The sequence below is a fragment of the Grus americana genome, chromosome 12 (genome assembly GCF_028858705.1).
Source record: "Grus americana isolate bGruAme1 chromosome 12, bGruAme1.mat, whole genome shotgun sequence".
NCBI lineage: Eukaryota > Metazoa > Chordata > Aves > Gruiformes > Gruidae > Grus > Grus americana.
Genome location: NC_072863.1, coordinates 13,876,060 through 13,893,017, shown reverse-complemented (window position 1 = coordinate 13,893,017; position 16,958 = coordinate 13,876,060).

Here is a 16,958-nt window from a genome sequence, read left to right as displayed (position 1 = left end):
CCTTTGGTGTCAGTGGAAGAACTCCTACTGATTTCAGTGGGATTTGGATCAGATCTTTGAACAAATGTTTAACTTAAAAGCATGCACTTTGTTCTTACTGAGTGGGTTAAATATTTTTGGAAGTGCTTTGTTTCATCATGTCAATGGGTTCTTTTTCTCTGATAGGAACAGCAAGATGAATCTTCCTTATGATAGATATTCTGTGATGACATTTCTGAGCATCAAGAACATAAAAAATGTTTTTTTCCATCCTTAAAACATCAATGGATTTATTGTTCCTTTCATTTCAAATGGGTGAATGTGCACAGTAATATTTACCACTACCATTTATAAGTGTAATTTTTCAGATTTCCTCAGAGTCATAATCTATGAGTTACATACTGGGAATGTTTTTAACTGGAGATGTCCCACCATGCAAGCAAAAGTGCAGACAAGTGGTTTTAGTTATTCAGAGTCTTGCTGAAATTATCAGATCTTTTTGCTTTACTGAATGGACATGCCTTAGTAATGGGGCTTATTGCTAATAATGCAGTTGATGTATGGGTATGATGAATGTTCACTGTTGAAAGTCTGGTGGGTTGATGTGAGAGGTTTCTTCCCTTTATTTATTAGTAGTAAAAGAAACATAATGAAATCTCTCCATATCATTATTTTTATGGCACTGAAGTTGAAAGAATCCAAATCCCACTGTGCTAATGACATATTTAGCAATATGTGAGGAGCAGGAGCAATGGGTGAAATTCAGTCCTGGGCAGAGGGCCAGCCTGGAGTGATTCATCATGAAACCCCCAATTAAGATCTCAAAACAGGGCTTAAGTGGGACTCCAGTGCCCTACACCTTGAGCTGGCTTTCTGCAATGGTATGGGGGGTAAAGTTCCTCCAAATGAATTATTCATCATAAATAATGCATTCTATTAGTTTAGCCTCTTTTTCTTGATTTCTTGAATTTATTTAATTGAAATTACTCACCAAATAATTTCTATGAATAATCATGGCCTGAGGATTATTTTTGAGCAGCTCACAGTGAGCATTTCATATTCTACATTCAGAATGAGAGCCGTGTCATTGAGTTGTCATTATGCACAGAGGTCACATATTTCTGGGTTTGCTCCATGCTGAGTAGAAAAAAAACAGTATTTTTTTCAGACTCCATGTGTTCCCAAAAATTCCTTCCATTAAGTTCATCCCATGAGGTGTTTGTGGACAGTTGCTGACCGAAGAAAAATTTGGGCAGTCATTGGCTTTTGTGTTTCACATCTGGTTTCTAACAGAAAGGTAATTGTGCTGTATGTATGTGCATGGTATGTGTATATGTCTGGCTGTCAGTCAAGGTCCCCTCCCTTCACAAATATTTTGAACCAGATTTGATGAACGGTGGTGGCCATTAGAGATTTTAGTTTCCCACTTCTTCAGCAGAAATAAGTGATTGAGAATTGCCCCAACCAGAAGAAAGGTTGCAGCCTGGCCTCATCCACTGTTTATCTATCAGAAAAATCCACATCACAGTGTGGCTCAAAACTGAAAATTTGTGTTTTGGCTGCTCACTCAACTGCCTGTGAGGAGCAGGGAGGGGGATGCATTTGCCTTGTTGTTTGCAGGCTCCTGTAATATCAAGTAATAATGGATTGGAATAGCCTTATTGTTTGAAAATGTTTTCATTTCAGATCAGATGCTCACCATTCTTTGCAGGCCTGTTTCAAGGTCTTGTTTCTGCATAGCCTCAATGTGAGAACTTCCCTGTGTAAAGCTATGTAAGTGCAAAAGAGGTTGGGGAGCTGAGATGGTGGTTTCTGCTGTCAGAGGTGAAGCTAGTTTATGGCTAGTCGCTCAGCACAATGTAGGCCAAGAAGCCACCTTGAGTCGATAGGAAAGAAGAAATTACGCTGAAAAGGCAAGCAGTTTATCTCTGAAAAGGGAATGTAATAAGTCAGAATGAAAAAAAGAACAATTATGTAGCTTTCAGGAAGAAATAGTTTCTGTTCTGGTTTTCCAAGGATAGAAAAGTTAAGTCTCTGAGAAATAAGGACTTCTTTTTTTGACTAAAGAAAAATATTGTCTGCTTTCCTGCAGCCTTTCCCACATCACTTTAGCCAGAAACTTTGCTGTCTCTGAGCAGTAATCATTTACCTGAAATATACCCTATAATATTTGACTTTGTGGAGGCCAGTCAGTTACAACTAATGACTTTGAAGTGTGATGTATAACTCAAAGTGGCATGAAAAGAAATTGATGAGACAATTAGAACATGTGAGAATAGTGGTTGTATTAATATGTTGGGGGGAATCACTTAGAATAAAGAATTCTAGACTCCAGGGAAACCTGAACATTTATTTGGCATCTGAAGTAGCTTCCTGAGTTGTTATTGCACAAAGCACAATACAAACATACATAAAATCCTGACCTAGACTTCAGCCGCTGACAAATCTCCCTTTGACTTAATGGGGCCATGATTTCAGCTGACTTCTACTCTGGGGAGCTTACACACAAGCACACACAAATCTTGAGTATCTAATATGACATTTTATGGTGAAATTTAGGTGCTCAGGTACAAAATAGGTGTACTCAGAGTCTCCTTCCTTACTGACAGTGACCAAATTCCAATGGTGCTTAAAATTACTTTATATCTCAATTTTTGACATTACAGTTTGCCTGGGCTTGAAGTTGTTTTCCTGGGCATCCTCAGAGCCATCTCTGTCTTGACAGACACATTTCAAAGCAAAGTAGGGGTGTGCCAAACGTGGTGCATTAACTGGAAGGACAACAGGAAGGGAAGAAGTTGTGATACTTCTGCTTTATATCGTAGTCATTGTGGTCCAGGGTGTGAAGATATGTAGCCATCTCCCTTCCAGCCTGAATGCCAGGGGATGCCAGGGGACACCTGAATCTGTGGAATAGTCAGTGGATAAGTACATGTCCTAACTGCCACACGTGGGGGATCTTGTTCCTTGTATGATATCTTTCTAGTCCATTAGATTCCATGTGGAGTGGAACAGCTTTGGCAAGAAGGAGTGAGCATTTGGCCTTGATCTAAAGTGTGTGTATGTATTCCATAACACTTGTGACATTTCTTTCCATTACAAAGCATATAATTTATGAATAAGTGCCCATCCTTTATATGGCACCTTTTTTATTATCTATAAGTCTTTTTCCTGTAAAGTAATAAAAGACTTTGCACATCAGGAGATTTTAATGTCCACTTCATGACTGAGCAGCAAGTGAAGCTGGTAGGAGAAGAGGACAGCTAAATCAGCTTTGGTAATCAACTCTGGCTTGGACTCTTGAAAACTGCAGGCAAAGCCAGTTATCTGCGCACATATTTACTTCAGAGTATTTTTGCTTTGCGACCACTACACAGGTTAGCATTTGAGCTTTCTAACTAGAAATCTTCTTGTTGTTTTTGCAGATACAAGTGTTTAGCTTTATTATTTCTAGCTGGTGGTACTGATGCACTTGGAATTATATAGGGATGAGATTGTTCCTTTATAGCTATTTGGCTATGAACTGGGTGATGGTCTCAAGTAGAAGCATTTCAATACTTTCTTTTTTAGAGCTGTTGTGGCTTTCTGAAGCCTTTCTTTCAATATGACAACTGCTTGTTTACTTTTGATTTTTTATTTTTTTTTGCTAATACAAATATCTTTTCTTTTGACAGAATAACATCAATAGCTAACAGGTCTCATTTTGCAAATCACAACTTACATTGTATCTGTAGCGGAATTGGGTTCAAAGGCAGATTCATTGCACCTACAAATTTCTCCCCCAAAAACCATATTTAGTTGTTATTTTTTGCCCTTTTTGTCATTAACTTTTGTACTCAGTATTATTAGTATTTTGATACTGCAAGGAACATCTGATAACATGAGTCCTGGACCAAGCCCTCATTGTTGTATTGTTAGCTATTGTTTTGCTTATCTCTTTCTTCTGTAGAGTGAAAGTATACCTGTGAGAAAGTGGTCATATAATTTTTGTTCCATACCTCAAAACCTTTTGTAATATGAAGGTTTAGATCTAGAATTATAATTGTGGGGGATGCTGTACGCACAAGCAGAATGATAGCACTTGCCAGCTAGTTTACGATGAGGTACTGAGTATTTCACTATTTTTTAAACTGAATGTGGAAGTGAAAGATGAACCTATCTCTGGAAGATAGGTGCAGATTGACAACTTGTATGTCAGGCTTCTTGCTGGTGTCATTTAAAATAGCTGAAATACAGTTTTGCCACTCCCTCCCTCCATCCCCTGAAATGAGGCTTATACTGGAAATGCTGACAAGACCCTTATCTTTTGAGATGGCACCATGCACAGCTTTAAATACTGGTTATGAATGTTAATGTGTTATCTGAAAGATATTTTTTCCACAAGTAGGCAGCTCAGTAATAAATTTAACGAGTTCAGGGGGAAGACACAGTATGCTTATGTGAGTATTATAATGATTGGCATTTTTGCAAACAGCATATGATAAGTGGTGCAATTTTATTTTCAAAGTTTAATCAATAGAGAGCTCTTTGATATTGCCGTGTACTTTGCAAATAGATGCTTCCTTGGGATGACAGCAAAACAACTCCTCTATCATGGTGTGTTTATGCTTAGGGTTTAATCAATCTGCTTTAGTGATTGTCACAAATTTTGATATTCCAAAAAATAAATAGAACCTATAAAATAATTACGCCTCAGGGTGGCATCCTGCTGCTGCTAGCCTGGGTCATTTGGCTTTACAAAGGGTTAAAAGGGTGCAGAGTTCATCACTGTGCTGAGTACAAGAGCATGGGCCATGTACCAGTTTATTCCCATGTATTGTAACCCCATGCCAGGTGTTGTATAGGAAACTGAGGTGGAGCTTCAGGGGCTTAAGAAGAACTTTATCAATGTTGTGCATTAGGTTTTGGGAGTGAATTTCCTCTCAAATAAGAGGAGTCTGAAATGACCTTCACCCCCACTACTGGGAGGCCACAGCATTACACTGCAGCCTCCCCAGCAATTTTGATCCACGTGGATAGGCAGAAGTGAGTCAAGCTCCTTCTGCGTGAGCATGAACATCCACGTAGTACGAAACCCATGGGATGGTTCCTTCAGTGGGCCCCAGCACCAGTGCTGGTGCTCTTGAGGGAGGCTGAGAGGAGCAGAGCATCCCTTGCCCTTCTCTGGGGCATTTCAAGCCAGCAACGAGGATTTGGGGAGGTGCCTGCTGCTCTGGGTGATCTTTGTGCTTGCTGCGCAGACTCTGATTGCCTGTGTCTCTTTTGTTCTTGAAAACAACAGTAGCAGTTGAAAGCTGAACTTCGAAAGATCATTTCACAAAGATTTGAAGGCTGGCCATGTCCACAGAGAGCTGTGGTGCCAGCCCAGCTTGTCCTCCATATTGCAGCAGCCTGCACAAATTCGTGCTGGCCCCACAAAACTGGTCCCAGGGAAGCCTGCTTAGTACAGACAGCGTTAACAATTTATTGGATGTGGCAGCGTAAGGACACACAGTATGAACTTGGAGATAACCTTTGGCAGGGAACTCTGTCTGTCTCTCATTCTTTCTGATAAAAATATAGTAACTGGTAGGCTTTTGGGAAACAAGGAAGCTGGAGCATTTCAGGTGACTTGACCTGAATTTAACGGACTGCCACTGGCACTGATGCAAAACCTCCAGAGATGTCAGCAGGAGATCCGTGCCTGGCACCACTGCAGGGTATGACCCAGTCGGCATCGGGCTGGATCCTGATCTCAGCACAGAAATTCCTCTAGAGGCATGAGGGGTTACGGCAGGCTGACAGCAGCGTAAGATCAGGGTTTATGTGTGCTATGCATACTGGATGAGTTGTTATAGACACCATGAAAAAAAAGGTCTTTGAAAATTTATTTATTTTTAACACTTTTTACTTGCAGCAAGAAGATACTGTTTCAACAGCAAGATACTGCAGCTTCAGCTGTAGTTCCACTTATTTTCATACAGACAAAAGCTTCAAGAGAATGACCTGAAGAAAGTGAAGGGGTTTTTATGCTTTTTATGTAATTTTATTATGCAATATATGTGTGTGTGTGAGCTCTGTACGTGTAAATATATACATATATGTATGTACATCTGCTTGTTTAAATGTGTTTTCCTTTGCTGTCCCTAGCCACCATCAATTTCTGTGCTGCCTTTGTGAATATGCCATAATGGCTGATTCTTTTGCATTCTTTGTGCTATCTTTGCTTATGCTGAATAGCAGCTGACACTTTAATTGGGATGACTGAGCTGAGTACATTTGCCTTTGGAATTGGACACTTTTCAGTGTGAAGAGAGGGTACCACAGGCTGACTCTCCTGTCTTTATCCTCAATCAAAACCCCATTAAATCAGACCTGTAGTTTGTAGCAAGGGACATTCTCCATTGCATTGAAACGCATGGGAAAGGCTGGAGACTCACAGTTTTTAAGGTTAATTAGATCCTGAAAAGGAGAATTAACTGAAGTTGTTTTCCCTATCTTTTTTCCTATTCTTAAGAGCCTTTTTAATTACCTTCATCTATGTTGGTGTATTCATATACACTTTTCCCTTTATAGGACAAATACCATGTACTTTCGAGTTTATTAAAAACCTTTTTGATAGACAGATTCTACTAATTCTTATTTTAAACAAAAATGAACACAGTGCTGGTACATTGTGTTAAAATTTATGCATCAGATCTTCCTATATATTAATATGAGCCATGCAGTTAATCTTTATTTATGTTTAACTGAGTGCTAACATTATTCACTGCTTAGGCACTAAATGAGAATTTGGTTTTCAGTTGGCTGTAGTGGTTTTGGAAAATAAAAGAAGGAATAGTTTAGTCATGACCATTCAAACATTCTTTGTTGGGCTGGTGGTTTCAGCAACCAAGTTTTTTTCAGGTTCCCATTATGTACCGACTGTGGACCCTACTGTTGATTCAGAAAGGTAAATTATCTTATTTTCAACTCTGTTAGGAAGGTTGCCTTTGGCTGCATGAAAACGTGCTTCTTTTTTCGATATAGGAACAACAGTTAAGTGACCTGCCCATCTGCCAGCAGAAAAATCACTTCTGTGCCCCAAAAGAGGGCTCTCAAAGCCTGTACAACACTGCCAGCAGAGCCAGTCCCCTTGTAGAAGACCATGCAAGGTTTGAGGCAGTAGAAAACTGTTGGCTGGAGTCAGTCTTTATAACTTCTTTTGCAAGTATCGCCAAATTTCTTTCATCTTTGCGTGGCTGAAAACAGAGCTATTTTTCATGCTTACCCTTCTTACGTCAGTATACAAGAAGAATGGAATGGAATGTAGGAGGCAGACATCATCTTGTTCTTTTACTCAATTTTAGTTGAATTGATCTTGCAGATGAGGAAAGTTGCATTTGTAGTCCTCCTCCCCATTCCAGGTTTCCTTGTGTTACATTCACTTCCAGTGCTTTCCCCCACATCCATTTAAAGACCACTGTGTATTCAGTTCTCTAAACCCTTAGCCATAGTCCAGGCATGAGGTGGCTTGAGCAAGTTCAAGAAAGGCACTGTAATTTCAGCAATCATATGGCTTTTCTTATTCTAATGAAGTTCCTTGCTCCATGTTAGATTAAAGCAGTTTTCTGTGGCTTCTTTACTGTTGCTATACAACACACTTTAGTCATGAGAGAGCAATGTTCTCCATGGATTGTAGGATGTTCTTTTTGATCCTTTTTTTCTCTTCCTATGATCTCTTTCTTCTAATCTCAGGTCGAGGTTTTAGATTTGTTGTACTGCATGTAAATTGCCTGGCAGGAGCAGGACTGAACAGAGACTGACAAGATAGACTTCCGATCAATCATGTTACAAAAAAAAAAGCAGTCAAACTGGAAGAGACACAGAGGAGGGACTGCTGTGGGAATGCAAAAGAAAAATGGGGTGAACTCCATTTTAAGAGCCCAGTTTGGAGATCCTGGGATTATCAGAAATAATAAAATGCTGGAACTGGAAGCCACGTCAGTGTAAAACAGTGCTGAAACTAATTGTCCTGGTGTGATGCTGAGGTGAGCTGATATCTCCCTGGTGTTTATGAGCTAGTGCATGCTGCACTTTGCTTTGTTTCTTGGTAAAGATTGAGGATGTCTGCAGCATATGGCAGAAGGGCAGTCACAGGATTGTTCTCTCTTTTGTATATATTGGGCTGTTGAAAACCAGGAGATACCAATGCTGCTTTTGTTCTACTCCCCGGCCCTAGTGGCAGTGTGACCCAGTCTTCTGCCATGACTAAGCTCTATGTACTCTCCTGTTAAGGACCCTCGAAGCCACAATGTGCTGATTCCCAACTGGGCAAAGGCAAGCAAGCAGAAGATAATGGAAAAAACAGGTCCCTGCATTTTTCTTGATGTTCTAGTGCTCTATTTACATCATCACCTGTCGATTTCAGAGCTAATGACCTACTTGAGATGCTGAATGGATACAGTCATACAGTCAATCAGGCTTAGCTTCAGAAAGTATCTTGACCACTGCTATAGCTGGGAGTTTCACTTTTCCATTTTAGCTCATGTTTTGCAAGCACAGTTTTGGTGTGCCATAGAGGCAGACTGGAAGGCTCTTCTGAGCATGTAAGACTTCAGTCCCCTATACTGTGTTGTGTTCAGCTTTGCTTTGAACCCTTGGAGTCAAACGCCAAGTAGCTACAAAGAGCTTGCAAACAGGGTCAATGCATGGTTCTGCTGCAGTGTTTCCCTCATGCTTAGGCATTTCACACCTGATGTGATCTAAGAGTTCTTCAACACAGCCTCATTTGACACATCCTCAGCCATCCTGGAACATCTGGAAAGTTACTGATTTCAGCCAACTTACAGCACACTCTCAAATCTTGGAATTCTTGTTGCATAGGTTTGGGGTTCCGCCATGTCAAAGCAAAGAGTCATCAGCTGAGACAAGCGGATACAGACAGATTAACTGGAGGTACGAAGCAGTGGGGTAGGGGTGTTCACAATTAACTAGTGGCTTTTAATGGAAGCTGAGTCATGGATTCCCCCTGTGGCTTTGAAACTGCCAACAAAACAAAGTGCCAGGCTTATTTGACTTTTAATGCAGTACTAGAGTTGGTACCAGTGCACTGCCCAGGAACCTGGACTAGGGCTCAGATGCCCCTTGCTCTAGACATGGGAAAACAGAGAATAAGATGGTCATTGCCCCGAGTGTAACTATCGAGTGAAACAGAGATTTCTTGGTGTCATCAATATCAGAGCAGCCTCCAAAGTGCACAAAAGCAACCTCCTTTGAAATATATACTTTTTTTTGCTGATGTTAGAAAACAAGTTGTTTGGATTCCATACAAGGGAGTGTCTGATAATGAGTCACTTTTATACAGAGAAAGTCAAGATGCTTTATGTAATTGTTCAGTGTCAGAAGAAAGCTATTTTAACAGAGCTTAGCAAGTTACGGGTCTAAACCTATCCTTTTCTGGCGTCTGCTGAAAGTAGTATATTACCTTGCTAACAGGCAAAATGCCATCCAAGCAGATGAGCTGAGGTAGGCAGCCAAATACCATGGCCAGGTTCATCAAGTGTGTTTGTTGAGGTCAAAGCTCCTGGAAGGCACAGTAGCAGAGGTAGTGTGTCCTGAGCTTCTGAGGCTGCCACCTGCTAATTGGATAGACTGTCTGTGCCTTAGCGCTGATCAGAGTTAATGCCCGAGATCAAAAGTTAGCTCAATGAAGATAAATTTGCAGCATGAGAGAATTCATCGTGTAATTAAGTTACTGAAATACGGAATAAGCAAAGCATTGGTATTATGTAGGTGTGCATAAGAGTGTAGCAAGGCAAGATCCTGAGGCGCTCACTGAATCTGAACAGTTTGCCGTACAGTTTAAAGAAAATTAAGGGTCCTAATTTCTGTTTGAAGTTACAGGCTATAAAGAGCAGAGGAGGAAAGACTCCTGCAGCTAAATGGCATCCTTGCTAGCTATTCCCAATATATTAAAATTCCTCCCTCAAATTCTCTAGAAACGGTCCCACATCCCTAGAACATACCACAGGAGTTTCTGATTGCTGTGTGATCTTTTCAGAGATCCTGAGGGAATTAGCACATCAGCATAACAGCATGTAAAGATTGTTCCTATACCAAGGCAAAACTGGCTCTGCCTGCCATCTTCTGTGATATAGAGGATTCTGGCTGTAACAAAATCAGAGAAATTCCTGTCACAGAGGTAGGAATGAGGAAGCACAGTGTTGGGAATACTACTCTTGCCCATTAAGCTTCAGACTTGTCTTTTATCACCAGTGAAAATGTGTTGTCTTACAGCTGAGTACCACTTATCTCTATCCTGAAGGCCTCTTTCGCTCAATAAGGGTGAGAACTTGTGAATCATGTAAGCTGCTGAAACACCTATGCAATGTTAATTTTTCCTTTTATAGTAGTCAGCAAAGTTTTTCCAATCCCCTTTCTTTCTATTCAGACACTTTGGGACTTAGAGCAGGTGAAGGCTTTCGAAATAGAGTGCAATCTAACCTGGAAACATGGGGGAGCTTTATTTAAAGCAGGTGTATGCACACACACCTCCTACACATATAACCTCCTTTTTGTCCATGTGAAAAGAAATGTTTTCCCAGAATTTGCAGCCAGTGTGTCCTGTTTGCATGTGTTACACATTCAGGGCATCAAACTGTGATCAGCAGGATAAGGCCGGAGAGACCATAAACTGTTGCTTTCTGCTGCAGAACATCCTGGCAGGATGTAAGATAACAAAGTACCCTCTTGGAGACTGCTGAGGAGGTCTATGCTATACAGGTAGCACACACCATCCTCTGAAAGGCAGCAGAATGCTTATGCAGAGGATGAGATCCACCTTTTAAGGTAGATAGAGCCAAGCTAGGATCTACCAGGAGTATTCTGTGGTGGGTGTGTGTGTTCTGCTACTGCATTAGCAGAACTTGGTGTAGCTTCAGTGCTCTAATCCTTGATGGCCTGTGAGCATGAGGCTTCTTCCAGTTTTTATGCCTCATCTGCTTCTTTCTTATCAGGTGGCCTGTAGCAGACACCCACCACAATGTCACCCACAGTGGGCTGCCCTGTAATCCTGACCCATAAACTGCCAGCTGGCTCGTCATCTGTCCCAAGGCACATCTCCGTGCACCCCAGCTGCTTTCTAACATTGAGGGCAGCTCTCCCTCTTTGCTGTCCTGTCCTGTCCTTCCTGAAGAGCTGGATCCATCCATGGCAGCCCTCCATGGCAGCTGACCACCCCCACCTCCCGAGCTCGTGCACCGTATTGCTGTGATCCCAGCAAGATCCCAGCCCACCCCAGGACCTCTAACGCCTCCTGTTTGTCCCGGTGCTGCATGCCGTAGTGTACAGGCACTTACTGGGAACAGTTATGAACCACTGTGAACCAGCACTAAGGCGTTGCACCCTGCTCAGAGACCTCTGCCCCAGCAGCAGAGCAGGTGCAGCCCCACAAAGGCTTGCACAGCACTTTCCCATCCTAACAAACCACTTGACATGGAGGGCAGGTATCTCACGACGGCTCAGACACCTGGCCTGGCACCTTGGTTACAACATGCTGCGCTGGGATGGCTCCGTGAGCTGAGCTGCGTTTTGGTGTTGTGTGTCACAGGTGTACCAACCGCATAGAATTTAGCAAAACCATGACCCGAGCCCTCTGCAAAGCACTCATTAGCAGTGGGCTCAGCCTTCAGTGCTGTGCGGTGCATACTAACGACTTGTTTTCATCGTTCCAGGGTATGGGAACTGCCTCCGCACGTGCCAGTGTCCTCGGCTGCTCCGTGCGTGGTGTTCAGAGCCTGCACGGCAGCAGCTTTGCCTGGCATGCGGGATGCCAGCGCTCGGGGCTCCGGGGCAGCCCTCAAGGGACCTGCAGAGGTTTGGGTAGGTTACAGGTGATCGAATTTACAAGCGGAAGAAAAAAGGAAATCATCGCTTGTTCAGAAGACTGTGTATGGGATTGGTGATAAGTAAGATTTTGCTTTTTTTTTTTTCCTTAGTGCACAGGCACCTTTTTCATAACATCTCTTTTTCCTTGAGGTGATACAGGCTGCCCACTATACCGTCAATATGATGCTATGGAGCCGGCAGCCTTTCTTTTTCACAGCCCCACACTAAATGCAGGGCAAACAGGATGGGAAAAAAAAAAACCTGAAAAGGGAGAATGTTGTGCCATTCTGTTTTCCCTTCCCCCATTTTCTCCCTGCACTTTTCCTCAGGTCTTTTGCCCTAGTACAAATGCAGGTAAAACCCTCTGAGTCTCAACTAGCAAAATCAAGAGAGCCATGGGCTCAGTCAGTATGTATCAGCTCTAATTTCTCTCTTATCTTTCCTCGTAATCCAGAGAAGTCTTGCATGTTTTCTGCTCCATTCTTTGGGTCAAGAACACACTGGTTAATAGCCAATTATTTCATACCCTGAGGAAGTTTTGGGAAAGAAGTTCCTGGGAAGAGTCAATTTGTTTCAGGAAATGAGACTAATATTCTGTAGGTGAGATGTTTCCCTTTGCTCTCCTTCTTAATACTGTCCCATCCCAGCACAAGGCTGAATTTATTGCTATAATAGGTATGGTTCAGATAGAGCATAACAGTTTCCCTGAGGTTTTTTTTTTCTTCTTCACAAAAAGTGAAGGTTTAGCCAGGGCATCATGGCAAAATTCCAGTTAGGTAATTAAATTCTGCTTACTGAAAATTCCCCTTTTAAAATCTGTCCCAGAATACAGTCTGCTTTTCCTGTGAGCACTTTAAAAGGACTGATTCATTTTAACTTCACAGCTATCCAAATTCTGAAGCCTGCTGAAATTATCCTTGACTGCCTAAACCAGAATGTGCAGTTCCATCTGAGGTATCTAAAGGTACATTTTTGCATGCTTAATTGTTGTTGTCTGAATTCTTGTTTAGATACAATTCATGTAGACTCAACCTGTGTAACAAATAGGTCAGATTCTGCTGACTAGCAGAAGTAAACAAAATTATCTGCATGGGAAAAGCACTACTTAAAACTATATTTTTATTAACAAGTAGAGTAGGCCATGAATAAATTCAATTTGTGCATCGAGGACCATTTTGCATGTCCAAAAATACAATCATGGAACAAAAAAGTCTGAAAGATAATCTGAGGTGTGCAGTCTGGAAAAGCAATCCAGAACAGATGATCCACAGTACAAATTACTGCGATTTATTTTTTTTAATTTACTTGTGCTGCTTTAATTTATTATTTTTTATTAATTTGATAGATTGCATTTAATTTCAGTATGAGAGCTTCAGGATGAGCATTTGATGCTAATGGTTGGAATTTATTCCTGGGCAGGAAGCCAATGTGCCACAACCATGTTCCACTTATGCCCTCCAAGCTGTATTTAAGTGGCCTTCTGCTGCCCTTAGGGTGTGTTTTACACAGGAAGCTTAAAGCCTAATGCAGGGTTGCAACTCGCTTGCTGGAGCGAGGGAAAGACGGCTTTCCCTCTCTTCTGTTCTCTTCAGCAAGAAAATCAAATAATTGGATTACTAGCCCTTTGAATGCGCTCAGCACAAATGGTTCAAAATCCCATTGTATAGGACCTCTGAGATGAAACGTAAATTGATAAAGAAAACAGGTTTATTGAATTGGTCTAACATGTCAATAGTATGCTACTACCTGATTAAGCAGAATGGCTATGACTGGTCTTCTAAACAGCTAAATATATGTAAGATGCCTGCTGCTAGACTGGCCACATGAAAAAAAACAGCAATAAACCAAAAAAGCCCCACTCACAGGAGTCTGCTAGAGGCATAAATTAACACAGGTTTTCCTTCCTTCCTTATTTTTATCTCTGGAATAGAAAATCAAAGCAAACAGATCAATCCATTGCAGGGTTAAAATTAAAATTACCCAAGGATCTATGCAGCACATGAAATATTTGGGCTGATAGAGTAGAACCTGACTGCTTTGTTCTGCCTATGCCTTCATATGCATTGACTTGAACTTTGAATTTCCTACTCATTTTTTGTTACTTGCACATATGTTTTATGTATTTATTTAGGGCTAAATTCTATTTGCTACACTGTGTTTTTAAGATGTAATATCAGCTAAGACTGGGAGAAGCATCCTAACAGATTTTAGACTACTTTTATTGTCATTATTCTGCATGTTCACACATACATGTCATGATCCAAAATATTTTGAGGCAAATCATTCAATTGTGCAAAATAAATAGGTCCATGTGAAAATGTAGCTGGGGTAAATCCCTGTACTTTACACAGTGAAGAAAACGTCTTTAACAGCCAAGGATTTGATTCTTACATTTTATGTTAGACTCATTTCTCTACATGTTTCTTGTTAAAATTGTTATCTTACTGTCCTTTTGGTTTTATGTGTCTACAGAGCAATAAATAGCTATTGAAATGAGACTGTCATCATGGTCGTGTGTGCATTTATTTCACTCCACAATTCCAATGAAAACAGCCTGCACAGGGAGCAGAGGGCTGTAACCTTAGACGATGTAAGTTGGTTGCTCCTGTGTTCAAGTGAATTCTTTTGCTGGCCAAGTATCTGAGTAGAAATTCTAATGACTTGGGTTTAGAATAGAGCCTCTAAAACTGTCTAATAAAATACACATTAAATTAGAAGTTGAGATATATTTTTGTAGCTTGTTGAGATTCTAGCACATATTTGTATTAATAAGATAATAAATACATAATGGATGTGACACCCACCTGAACATTTTTGAGTTAAAAAAAAGATTGATAGACAACACATTCCATTAGTTCTTTCTTTTACAACTAATAAACTTCCAGTTCATTAAATTATTACATGCCATTCCTCATCTCACAAATAGAATCCATAATTCAGTTTTCCCAGAGCTGCACATTCTTTAAGTCTACAGACAAAATTACCAGAGCACATTTTGTCAATAAAGCTTCTGTTTGGTGGTGGAAGGAGGGAGCAGTTAAGTAAAGTAATATGAAATGCAAGCCATTTTTTGTGTCAGAGGTCATTTATTTGCTTCAATATTGCTTTTATTCTATTTATATATTCGTTACTCGATTATTATTATGGAAAGCCCATGGTTAATCACTGCATTTCATTTAAAATGTTTTACATTTTGTTGCAGACTCTTACACTTGTGAATCTTTAGAGTTATCTTGAACAGTAAGCTGTCCTTTTGCAATGAATCCCTGACAATCTATTAGTTCAGCTGTGCGTTTTCTGAAAGATAAAGGCTTTCTTCTGTGAGTAGTGGGAAAGCCACAGAGGCAAACAAAAAATCATCCATATTCTGCAGTCCTAAACCAAAAGGCTTGTCGCTTCCTGAGCCAGAATTGCCCAGCGCAGATGCAGGCAGCCAGTGAAACCTTCTGCATGGGAAGTTATATGGGACTAATTTGTGTCCTATACCAACTTTCCAACACTGCTCTTCTCACCAGGGCTCGAAGTGGGATTACTGTGCTCTGTGTTGAGTATAATATATGGTATCTATTTGTAAAAAATACAACTTAGTGATAAAATGCTTGCCTAGGGAGTGAGATACAGCGATCCGGGCTCTTCGCAGCTTGCAGTGATTTAAAACCACTTCTGCTGTCCAGAAAAACAGGTGATCTTGATGGGGAAAAAAATGCAGTCTACCCGTTGCTTGCCCAGCCCTGGCATTTAGCTGGATGCTCAGATAAGGGTCCCAATAGGTTGTAACTCACCTCACCCATGAGACAACGCTCTGTGAGGAGGGAGTGAAGGTGAGAACCGGGAGGGGGAGCAGGGTAAAGAGGTCACACGGCAGCATGTTTGGCTCTGGTTTGGGGTTACAGGGGGTAGACCCTGGAAAGCATTGTAGTACCTTCCTGTGGAGGAGCTGCTATAACCCTGGGGAGGCTCAGAGCCTGCCTTCTTCCCTCAACTCCTCCTCTTCTGATTAAAACCTGCCTGTTTTTTCCTTTCAGTGGAAATTAGCAGCCGTGAGCAGTCATAATTTTCACCAGAGGGAGAAGTCATTCCCCGCCCCAAACTGTCCCGGGAGAGTATATGGTTCAATTTGCTGCAAGCATGCTAGCAATTAGCATCACCTATATAGGGGAATAGGTGTTAGTCTGAGTAAGGAGAAGAATGAAAAAGATGAGCGCTGAACAGGAATATTGAAGCCTGGACACTACTGGGCGTGTGCGTGAATAAAATTTTCAGTGGTCTGGATCTGTCCAAAACACTATCACATTGTATTACAGTACTTCAACATCAGCTAGTACTTCTTCTCATTAAATTTGTAGTTAACACATACACAGGTGATTGTTGTCAGCTGAAGAAATAATGGTGTCATTGGAAAGCACTTTTTTAAAATGAACAGTTGTAAAACGATGCTATGACAACAATATAATGGGGTTACTGTTCATGACAATTACAGACTGTGAATTATAAATGAGAGAACAATGGAAAATATAATTTTTTTTTTTAAAAGTGGAAAATGTAATAAATGAATGAGGAGCAAAAAGTTTCTAATTGATCCTTTTCCCAGAGATCACTCAGAGCAGCTCTCATGCAGAACAACCTATCTTTGATGAAGATGCAATTCTCGCATGTTCAGTCTCTACAACAGTCCCGCACCAGCTACAGCAGAATATATGTCTGTAGATCCATATTGTTGCTCACCCTTGGGCTTATCTCCATCCAGATTTGAAACCCTACTTAAAACATATCCTAACTTCACAGTATGGCAATCATGCTGCCTAGGCTATGTTATTGCCTTAAGCTAACCTCTGATATGATGGGTCTCTGGACCGTCGTGGAAGTGAGTTGATAATGCTTTTGCCTTATCAAAGCATTTATAAAATCAGATTTATCTAGATAGTGAAATATTCAGTATTCTAATGGAGTTTCTTCATCTACTGTCACTCTTTACTGTGATTGTAGCCTTTGTAATTTGATTAGCCATGTATAACTTTAGCATATAATATATAAAAATTACCGGTGAGCTGAAAATACTAGAAATGTTCACAAGAACAAGAAAAGCAGACTAGGAGCTGTGGACCTTCTGTCCGCAGAAATTAGTAACTGCT